We start from the raw sequence: 11,699 nt of genomic DNA, 5'->3' as shown, positions 1-11,699 counted from the left end.
TTTTTTTTTTCTTTTTTTCTTTTTTCCAGTAAAACATTTCTTTCCTTTTGAGTATTTGGGTTTGGTATTTTGATTGACTTCCTTTGTGTCTTTTTTTTTTCCTTTTGTGTTTTAACCAGGCAATTTTTCCTACAATTGCATTAAAAAATTCCTTATCCATTTGCATACAATGATGCTAGAAATTTCTCCCACATTACTTTCTGTTCTTCTTGAGAAAATCATGTATGTCTGTTAAAAAGTAAAGTGCTCATTATATTAGTCTACCAAGGGCCAAATTACGTTTTCTGAAACATAGCCGCACAAAATAAAATGCTGATCTAACGTAGTTGGTTTTCTACATTTGTGTGTCAGCAGTAAAAGCACTAGCAGTCTAAAGAGCTCTGATTGCTCAAGCTTCCCCAGGGTGGAATTTCGTAAAACATAATCCATAGAAAATCAGTCCAATACGAAGCTCTACTAAGAAAGTGTTCCTTGGTGGAGTAGGCTTGAGAAATAATTCATATAATACCCTTTTCTTGGCACTCCATGATAACTATTAACATATTAAAAGCCCTAACAAGTTCTACAATAAAAACTTCTTTGATTTATTTGAACTTAACTTCTCCCAGATTTAATCAACAGCATAGAGATTTCCTTTTTTTTTTTTTTTTAAGAAGGGGGAGATTATTTGGTTTGATGGTTTATGTTTTGTTGTAAGATAAATGTAATACCTATTACTCAACCAATGAATTTACACTGAATACTAATTTCATCCAGGCATTTTTCCAACCAATTTCAATTTCCAGTGAATTGTTTCTTTCAGGTATAGAATGAGACAGTTCTGCTCAGATCTTTGGAGGCAGGTCTCAAAGCATTTCACTCACTGACCATTTATTTAATGATTAATACCAGTTGTGGCTGCAGGAAATAATAGTATACAATCATCCTATGTAGCAGCTCTATGCTACTTCGTAAAATAAACTTTTTGAGGATTGATCTTTGTCTGTAGAATGGGAACAGTATCTTGCAGGAGGTTATGAGCAGCAGCAGGGCTACATATAGAGCCCTTAATGCGATTTCTACATAGAGTAGCCACGTATAAAATTATAGTTGGTATTACACTTGATAATCATTTACAGAAAGAATGAATAAGACGTATTCCCTGTTCTCAAACACCCTAACCGTGGTGCAATAAGAAGTAACAATTTCATAATACTTTGTAATTTACCTATATTTTCATGGGTACTGTTGAAAGGGTAAGCATCCAAATAAGTAAAGGACAGAAAAATGCAGCGAAGGAGCTGAAATCAAGTGATACAGTGGTTCTCAAGGGCCCGTCAGTCACTATGGTACATGCTAGTCCAGAATGAGGAGAAGCACCCATCGCTTCTACAGGAGGATTTCACCCAGGAGCAACATCATCAAGGCTGTCACGCAGTTTGGTGGCACTGAATCAACATCACTTCAGAGTTCAGTGCCTTGGCTCCGGGTGCTGAGTTGGGTTTCTTTTAGGATAACCTTTCTATGGAATGTGATTTTGAAAGCATCCCAAAGTTATCAGTGCCTTTGCGTCGTGCTGACACCCGATTCATCAATGAGTAAACATCCTGCCATCGTTACCGGAGCATGGTTTTATCCTCATGGCAGCGACGCCCCGGCTCAGCAAGAACGATGTGGAAATGTTGGTAAACCCCTTTATTACTTTAAGTCTAGACTACTGTGATTCTCCATGTGCGGGTCTTGTAAACTATGTTATTTATAGGATGCAGCTTAAGGGTGTAAGACGGCCCAGATCCTTCCTGGCATTTTGTCACCTCAGCGTATTTAGAACCATCAATTCAATCCTCGTATCGGTTATCCATAAAATTTTACATTGATTTTGAAGTTGTTTTACTCACACAAATGGTGCCTCAGAGATGTGGTTTCACTCTGCCTGTCTCATGGATTTTTCTTTCACCAAACTCTGATCACTTCGAAAGACTTCAATTTGGAAGCTTTTGATATGTCCCACGGGCTTGAGTTGAATATATTCATAGTTATGTTGGCAAGTTTTAGCTTTTATTATATTTTTAACAGAAATTCTTTATTACTTCAACAAAATATATGTTCTTTATAGATTAGTAAATCACAGGTTTTTTTAATGTTTTTTTTTTTCTGACATACTCATAGTATTCAATATTGTGGAGAAAATATGGGCTCAGATATTTTTCTATGCGTTTACTATAAAATGTTTAATAAAGTGAGATTTATATCATACTTTTTTATTTAGAAACCTACTTTTTAAATTGATGTTATTGTGCTCTTTTTCTGTACTTCAAGAATTTTATTTTAATGATTGTGTAATTTTTCATCTTGTGAAATGTGTGATTTTTTTTCATTTAACGCTTATTCTTTAAATAAATATTTATTAAGTGCTCGTTCTTTACATGGTCCTGCCCTAGTTTCTGAATATACACTAACAGATGAAACAGACACAGCCCATGTCCCTGTGGAATTAACCCTCCACTGCTGGAAACCGGAGCTCCTTTCATTTTGGAACTATTATGATTTTTTATCTTAATTGAACTGCTCATATTTGATCTGGCCCTCTCTGTCCATTCATGAGAATATAAGAGTTTTATAAAAAGCATATATAGCCTTAGAGAAGCTTTCTATGTTCTGCCATCTTTTGTAGAAATTCTTCTAGCGCGTACCCTTCACTTGATCATCTTCATGGACATAAATTCTGCCTCTCTGTTTGGGCCCTTCAAAATAAGACTCTATTTGAATTGCATTTGGGCGTTAGAACCCCCACATTCTTTGCCAAATCCCATTTAGCCATGAGACTGGTCAGTGTCCATCATGGTAGGCTCTGCGTCTCTGAGAAGACAGGTTGGGAATCAACAGTTAAATGAAAGCTGTACATGTTTGTTCCTCATCTTCACTCTAAGATTTGTGGATTTGCCTTTCGATGATAATCTACTATAAGTCTGACCACTCTGTTCATAGAAACACTCCTGAAATTGGAAAGGATGCCCTTGGTCACAGCTGTTCCATTTAGGGTTTTGGGTTAAACCATCATTGCAGGCCTTTGCATTACCTGTAACAAGCATTTCTGGAATGGGTCCTTGCGTAACAAGAATGCTTGCCACTATCTTCTCTCTTACCTCAGGGAAATACCCAGGTTGTTGGCACACCATGTTAATCGTATCATGCAGATGTCATTGGGTGCAACTGTATGTAGATTTTGAGGTGACCAGGGTACCTTTCTTTGCTGAAATGTGTCTTTTCTCATGCATGTCTAGACTTCATGCACATTCTTTCAGTTACACAGTCCCTGCCTGATAGAAAGGAATATTGTATAAAATTGAAACAATTTAAAAATACACAGTACTTAAGAAGAACTTAAATTCTTTAAATCTGCTAGTAGATTAGAAATCTGGCTTGATGCATCTACTGCTAAAATTAAACTGCATGAAGATCATATCATACAATGCCAGGTGCCAACTTTCGGTTTCCTTCTGTCTTTAACTAGCCAGTATAGAAGTTGTATTTCTCATTGATACAGAACAGAAGACTTTGCACCTAAATGCAGTATGGGAAATGCAAATTTGAGAAAGCACATGGTTTTTTATTTTAATCTTTAAAATACCTAATCTATAAAAATATAATGCTTAGTCTAACCCACATGCGAATGTAGTAATTGAATATGGTTCTAGAAAACCAGAGTCGCCATGAAACAAGACTCTCTCTTCTAGATATTAGAAATCAGATTCTATCAAGATAATAATCAATTTAGAGATAGTGTTTGCAAGCAGCTTCCTTCTATATAGGTATGGTAATTTCCATGTGTTTTATTTCGTATAGAAGATGATGTTTTAAATATTTAAAAAATATATATTTTTAAGTCCTAGAAAGAGAATCAAATGCTGTTAAAGTAATTGCAATTTTGTGGCATGCTTCAGTGTTTATTTCTGTAGAGTCAAAGGTTCACATAGTGGAGATAGAGAGAGCATTGTGTATCTCAGTGTCTTTTCATATGGAAAGATCTAACCTCAAGCAGTGATTATCTGTCTTTGACCATATGCTATCCCAGATGATGGAGAAGAAACTCTGATCAGTTCACCTATGTCACACTATTTTTGATACACCAAAGCCCTTGCAATTTTACTTACAAATACAGATTAGGAAGTGAAAGACCGATGGGCTCTGGCAGTCTGAAATGCATTATGTTTGTTCTGACCCCAGCTCAAATGAAAATAGAATGATTCCAAACCGTGGAATGGTCCCGAAACTGAAATCACTCATTTGAAACTGCCAGGACCGATCAGTGCAAAATCGGGTCCTTTTTGAGTCCTTCATTTAGGGAACATCAATTTCAAGGATTTAAGATAATCATCTCACCTTATTTTCAGATAAATCTTCCTTTACATGGGCAGCTACTATCTCTCAAGACAGCCCCTCACTTATAAAAAGCAGAAAGAAAAGATAAGGTACCAGGAGACTAAGTGGTAAAAGAGGAATTAGTAAACCTGAATCAAGAGACTGTGAGCAATAAAAGTACATTTTTGCTAGTCACTTAGAATCATAGAAACTCTAAGGCTAAGAAATATCTATTCTAAAGCCGATTTTTACAATATGGGGAAACTGAGGCCCGCAGATCGTAAATTACTCACCCAGCAAATTAGGACTAGGCGGTTGATGAAGACTCACTCTGGATTTTGTCCCTGATCAAGATTTATGACATGAAATCGAACATCCCCAACCTTCACAGTAAATAGACCTATTCTGAAACAAAAGGTTAATTTTCAAACCAATTACTTTCTCAAAAACTGCTAGCCCTGAAGTATTTGTGAAATATTTCTCGTATTGCTGTTCTCATTAAGGAGAATAAACAGAGAGCCATTTGGCTTCTTTAGTTGTTTAGTATTCCTTCAGCAATTTCAGACTTATTTGTGTCTAGAGAAGGAAGCCTCTTCTATCGGAACATGACATATCAGCTAACTGCTGTTTCAGGCATAGAACGTCAGGTCTGGGGTTGGTAGGAGTATTTGTACTTTAATGTTTGTAACGTACAAATAGAGCCTTGCTTAAATCTGCAGCAAGAGCACCCTTGCATAAACCCTATCTACCATTCTCCCGCCACCCCCCTTCCCCTAACACATAAAGGAAGAAAAACTCCATCGCACTCACTAAGCATGGGGCTTATTGGAAAGTCGGAATGACTGTTGGGTTTAAATGTAATTTCAGTGTGTAAATGTTCACATCTGCCTAAGGATATTATTAACAGAAGGTAAAACCTCCCTATCTGTATTTGGGCTTCCCCTTTTGATTTGAATTATTCCTTAATGCTACCTTGCCCCATGTCCCCCAGTCCTCTTCTAGTGTGATGGCAAGTGTCTGCTAGATGACTCAACAGCTCTGGAGGGCACCAGACGAACAGCAACACTGACTTAGTGCTAATTATGTGCAGACTGTTTACTGTCATTATCTCAAATAAACCTAAACAGTGAAAGTAAACATCATCCCAATTTTCTAGATGAGGAAACGGAGGTCCGAAAGCCTAAGTGGTTTCTATGGTGCCCCATGGCTAGGAAGCAGGAAGTTTGACTCTGATCCTGCCAAACCCCTATTTTCTCCATTCTCCTGGGCTGCCTTCTCCAGGGAAACCCCCACACACCCTTAGTTCCAAGAATCTCTTACGCCAATTCCCATTGATTTCATTGAGCCACTCTTGATTGTCCCCTCGGTAAATTCTCTGTGTTAATGGCAAAAAATATTCAGAGGCATTGAATCCCCTGAGGAATTCTGTGTTAGATTTGAAGGAAAGGGTCCAAGATTTTCTCCAGTTTACCTTAGGAGGACACAAAATAATGCTGGAACTAGAGCTCCCAAGAACCCATGAAGAGACCAGCTCAGAGCCCTGCTTTTCCACATATAGCTTCTTAAGGGAAAACTCCATGGGCTTAACCCTCTGCTTTTCAGCCTCCACCTCTCGGAGTTATGAGTGTTTCTTCTGGCTGAAGTAACGAAATTGGGGCAAGTATTGCTGGGGCCTCAAATGCACATTTAAAACGTCCCTTGCGACGTTCCAGGAATGATTCACTTAAACAGAACAATGAAACAGGCGTTTGACACCATCGATGGGGGAAGCAGGTGAGGGGACAGTGGGGCGAGTTAGAAATCATAGTATTGTCTTACTTCTAATATATATATACTAGGATGTTATTACATCATAGTGTTTGTTTTGTGACATTTACTTTAACATTATAATGCTCTAGTATTATTTTTAAGATTATACATAGTATTCTATTTCAGTATTTCTATAATATCCTGTGCAAATGTTTGCCACCAGACGCACCACGTTCTTTCATCATCACACACACGCATATATTCTGATCCCACTCTGCTGCGTACTCCTTACTCCATGCTCTCCTCCTCTAGTCCCCATTGCCTAGCTTATTCTATGTAGACAGGAAATGTTGACTGAAAGAATGAATGAGCAAACCTATGAATGACAGGATGCAACGAGATTACACCCACATTCCCTGAGTTTAGATGCATGAACCCTCTTGCAGCCAGAGAGATTGGTTCACGAGAGATCAGTAAAGCACGGAGGACTGAAGTAAACCAGGCACATGGACGTCATATGCGGGCTACTGTCTGTTAACTTTCCATTTTTACTTTACATACTAGGAGAGCAGATTGATATTGCATTTTAATTGTGTATATTAGCGGAAGGCATATGGTTACAACATTTTCTTATTTACCTCCTGTAACATGAAATTTGTCATTTTATTCCCAAAATAAAGGATTGAAGGGAGAGCGCCTGCTTTTTACACAAGTTCAATTTTCTCCCGTGCGAAAGTCTCCCGAGATGTGTAATGAGTTGATGCCAAGATGATGCTGGCACCATTTTCTTATTGCCATGGTGATCTCCAGCTCTCCTGAAATCTCAAGGGAGACTATGGTATTTTAAAAGCAAGTTGAATTTTGGTAATTAAAAAGGCTGGAAGGAATCGTCTTTCTATATTTTGCCAGCTTGGGTAAATAGGGAGAGCAAATGATGTCTAGAGAGGAAGGATATTATTGCTCTTTATTAGGTGGGTCACCCCCCGTTAGAAGATGAAAAGCATCATGAAAGTTATGTCTGGGGTATTTATGACAATTCAGAACCCTACTGTGAATCTTAAAGTATGTCTAATCACAACCTTGCCGCAAACAGCTATTCTTTTTCCTGGAGTCGTTAGCATTTTAACTTAGAGTTGAAGGTATGATTGTCAGAGTATTTTAATGTTGGAAGCACTGTGTAATATATGTAAATGTTGGCAGTTATCAAAGTAACGGGGAAAAAAGTGATTCTCTTAAACTGGAAATTAAGTTAGACAAGCCTAATTCAGACTCTAGGTTAATCACACCCTCCCCCCATCAGGAAAGTTCTTACATTAGGAGTTCTTTTGAACTTCGTTTGAGCAATGGCGCTCTCCTAGAAAAGCCTCGAAGATTAAAGGGTTTTGTTTCACTTCAGAAGACAGTGGAAATTTTTTTAGGCGTTCCTTTTGAGTTATAAAATGAACACTTGGAATAAATGAGCGTGGAAGCAAACATTAAAGGGCAAAAAATGTATAGGAGAGGAGCCAGGGCTGGCAGAAGGCAAGTGACTTGTTGTTATCTTTGTGTGTAACTTTGTATTAGGCTTAGCAGTGGAAAGTGATGGGCCGCTAAGGAAGGGCTTGGAGTTTTCTGGGCCAGTGTGTGTCCTTCTATTAGGGCACTGAGTTATCAGAGGCAAAGAAAGAGAAAGGGCAGAACAATGCTCTTTAACTGGGAACTTTTTACAAATGCAGGTCCCCAATTTGCTGATGGGCATTTTAATTGATTTTTACAAAACCACCTACCCCTAATGTCTCCCAGTTAAAAATAAACCGTATAACTCTCAAGTGCTGCCTCTGCCCCATAATTAAAATCTGATTGTATCTGAACATTATCACCAACTCGAAATTAAGAATTTTCTTTGGATCAGTTTGATTCCATCGGCGAAAATACTGCCAGCAAGAAGAGGTTGGTGGCCTCTGCGGCATAACTTACAAACCCTTTTACTTGTTTCAAACTCTTCTGGGTGGAAGCAGTTACCATGTCATTCGCAATCTTCTGTAATGCCGTTTTTAGCTGCTACGACCTGAAATAGAAATAGCAGATGGCTTTGTTGGAGTTTTTATTATTTGTTTGATTGATTTTGTTTTGTGTTTAGCACCGAGATTTGGTGATTTTTTTTTTAAATTGTTCACTGTGTTTGGATTACTGAAATGTCCTTAGGATAGTTGACAAATAACTTGCCGAGTGTGAAATCTCAGTGATGTGACTGGGGATCGCGTTAAGAGCTTCGTTATTTGTTTTCATTTACAGATACGTGGAATCCCTAAAAGGAAAAGAGAACGGCCCCTCCAAGGCTATCTTATTGCCCAAATATGTTCATGTTCAGTCTCAGCCAATAATTTTTCCTTATATGTACTCGTTAATGCTTTGTTCCTGTATTTAGTGTTTTACTCTATGCATTTCACGAGATATAGGATTTTTGCTTTTTTCTAGTGATATGTTCTTGAAATTAAAAATGGAGATTGATTTGGGGGAGCATGTTAGAAAGTGTTTTGCTGATAGAAAAAAAAATATTAAGTGTTAATGCTTGTTCTTTTTTATATAGGGGAGATTTTTTTCCCCCTTCATTTTAAGCACAGTTCTAGAAGAAAAATCTACACCATTTAAAAGAGAATTTTAACATCCCCCACTGAGTAGTAGTTTTTCTTTTCCTGAAAATAGATCCACAAATGTCATAAATTAGTCTGCAGATTTTACCTTATTATGCTTCCTCCTTCAAAAAATATGCAGGAAAGTGATTATATGTGGTGTTCAACTCAAGGCTGATGAGTTGGTTATAATTATCAAGGCAGACATAATGAGATGAAAACAACTCTTTCTCGAGGGCCTCCAAGGAATTTCAGTCACTATCATAACCCTGTCACTCTGGGTTAACTGTTTTCTGCCCAAATGGATGTCAACACAATTAATTTCACAGTTTTCTCAACTGATATGGTTAGGGCTCATTTGCTCATCTAGGCAAGAAGATCCCCATATGTTAAGGGTGGAATTGATTTCTGGGTTCTTCATAGGCAGATAAGACAATGAGGAAGAAAATAGATACTTATTTGTATTTGTATGTAACTAAATGGCAATCTCTCTTTCTCTCTCTCTCGTTTTGTTGTAGTGCATACATTTGTTGTAATTATTTGCCACTGCCATTTGATATTTATTCCATCATTCAGTCACTCAACAAATATTTATCAGGTGCCAGCATTGTGTAGAGCCTTTTGCCAGCCTCTGAGGTTACCGTGAGAGCAAAGCAAAACAGCCCTTGTGAAGTTATGAATCCATTAGGGGAGAAAGACATTATTGAATAATTGTACCAGTGTATCTAATTAACATAAAAATGTGATAAACAGCAAGATAATTCATATAGTATTTGTAACTTGTTCTTTACCCCTAGCAAATAAATGTTTGCCATGAAAGGGTGTTCAACAGAACTTTCCACAACTATGGAAATATTGTACGTCTGCGTTTTCCAATACATAGGCTTTAGCCACGTTTAACTCTTGAGACCTTGCAATGTACTTGGTCTGACTGAGGAATAGAATTTTTGGTTTTATGTAGTTTTATTTAACTTACATTTAAATAAGAGCAACCACACGTGGCTACCATATTGGACAATGCTGGTGTAAAATGCTTCATAGTATTACTTGTATCTTCATTTGCATTTGAAAATGACAGTTGGTACAGCGGAACAAGGTCTATATGAGTTTGGTTTATCACTTATTCCATGAGCGATAGGAGCACTTTCAAAGACCAAGAGAATACATTGAGGGGATGACTGTGGTTTTGCATATTTGATAAGAAATGATGAAATAATGTCCTTGATCTTAGGGTACAAATAGATCACGAATTAATCTTTATGTCTTGAATTCTATACTTAGTGAGGATATTTTCCAAACCTCAATCTTATATTTGTTATTGTTACTCGATGAATTGCTGAGACTGTATATTAATTTAGTTGATTAATATGATTTATTACAATAAATCTTCTCTTTTAGTTTATGCTGCCGTGTAGCAAAAACTGCCCATTATCAGAGTTACATTCGGATCCTTCCACTGTAACCAGTTTCTCATCCTCATTTCTTAGTAGCTATGTACTTCTTAATGATGGAAATTGAAAGACAGGAAGGAACAGGGGTGGAGAAGGGCGCAAAGAGGAAGAGGAGGGAAAAGCAAGGAGGGAGAGAGAGAAGGAAAGGGAAGAGAAAGGGGTGCTGTAGAATTAAAACAACCCACAGAAGGTAGCCTTTGTTGCCAGGAAACGTGGGAATCCTTTGGCCGTGCGTACAGTTATGATCATTAAAGATGCCATCAGATTTCTTTCCTCTAGCATTTTTATTGCTTTCCAGATTCCTTCTCCCTGCAGTTTTGTGGTATCAAGAATAATTGAGTGGTTTTGGACCCTACATTCCTCAGCTGCTTCGTGTTTGTTTCTCATTCTATTTCTTGCCAAAGAAGGAAGAATGAGCCAAACAATTTTCTGCTCCTTCTCCTTTCCAATTGATATCCAGGACCTTTTAACTCACCGCCTCATATGAAACCCACTGCTGGCCATCTGTAAGGCGTGTGTGTGTCACCTCTCCACTTGGGGTTCATGCCTTCATATTGTCTCACCATCTGTATTTTTTTATTGATGAGGGCACAGCAAAGAAAAAAATATTTCTCTATCAATTTCTGCTGAAGATTGAGTGTTCTGGGTCATGGTTTGGGTCAAGTAAGCTTAGAGGGTGGGGAAGAGTATATGTTGTTGGGACTATTTTAGACTATTCGCTCAACTCCACTGAAGAGGAAAAATAACCTCCTCATGGATGCATTTAAACTCATATAAATGCATATATTTTTTTCAGTTGATATAAATTCAGGGCATCCTATGCACTGGTTTTCCTAAATTTTGATGACAGAAGGAAAGAGAAAGAGAACAGAAACTTTGGTAAATGAAACTTACGTTCTGTCAGGTGGTGGGGCCTAGAAGCGGAAAGAAAATAAAGACATAAACAAGAGATGAAAGAAAACTTCATAGAGATGAAGCCTATAAAATAAATAAATGCAAAGGATCATGGTAGTAACTGACCATGAGGAGGGCTCCCTCAGAAGGGGTTGGTCATGGAAAGCCTCATGAAAACAGGAACATTTGAACTGAGGCTTGGATCATAGATGGAGCCTGCCCTGCGATGAGTTGTGGTAAGGCTTTTCAAGGAACTTCAAGGCCAAGGATCTTGAGATGGACGGGATTCTGATATCTTAGATTCTCAAATGTAGAAGAACACGGAGAGATCCACTGGGCTAAAGAGCGTGAGGAAGAGGAAGAGTGGTGAAGAGTGGTGTGAGAGAAGCTTGTAGAAACTGAAGTATCACTAGATGCCCAAACACCTACAATGCCCCTGTTCTCATGTTATGGGTTAGTAATCCATCCACAGATCATATGGCTTCTTAAATTTCAGGAGATACTGTGAGGTGATAATATTATTTCAGGTTTTATTGTTGAAACTTAATCCAGAGGTGTTTCTTTGAATTCATGTCATCTGTTTTAGGGTGAAGGTTCATGTTGGTGTTCAGGTGTCACAGTTCATTTCTACACATTAAAAACAAGAAAGTCC

General features: G+C 37.9%; 1 protein-coding gene across 1 annotated transcript in view; it reads left to right on the top strand.

Moving 5' to 3' along the window:
- TENM2 (teneurin transmembrane protein 2) overlaps window positions 1-11,699 on the top strand; it is a 905,304-nt gene that overhangs the window by 282,808 nt on the left and 610,797 nt on the right. The window lies entirely within an intron of this gene.

The sequence above is a fragment of the Ursus maritimus genome, unplaced genomic scaffold, assembly GCF_017311325.1.
Source record: "Ursus maritimus isolate PB19 unplaced genomic scaffold, ASM1731132v1 scaffold_15, whole genome shotgun sequence".
In the NCBI taxonomy this organism is placed as follows: domain Eukaryota; kingdom Metazoa; phylum Chordata; class Mammalia; order Carnivora; family Ursidae; genus Ursus; species Ursus maritimus.
Note: the sequence above shows the minus strand (reverse complement) of the source record. Positions and strands in the feature narration are given on the sequence as shown.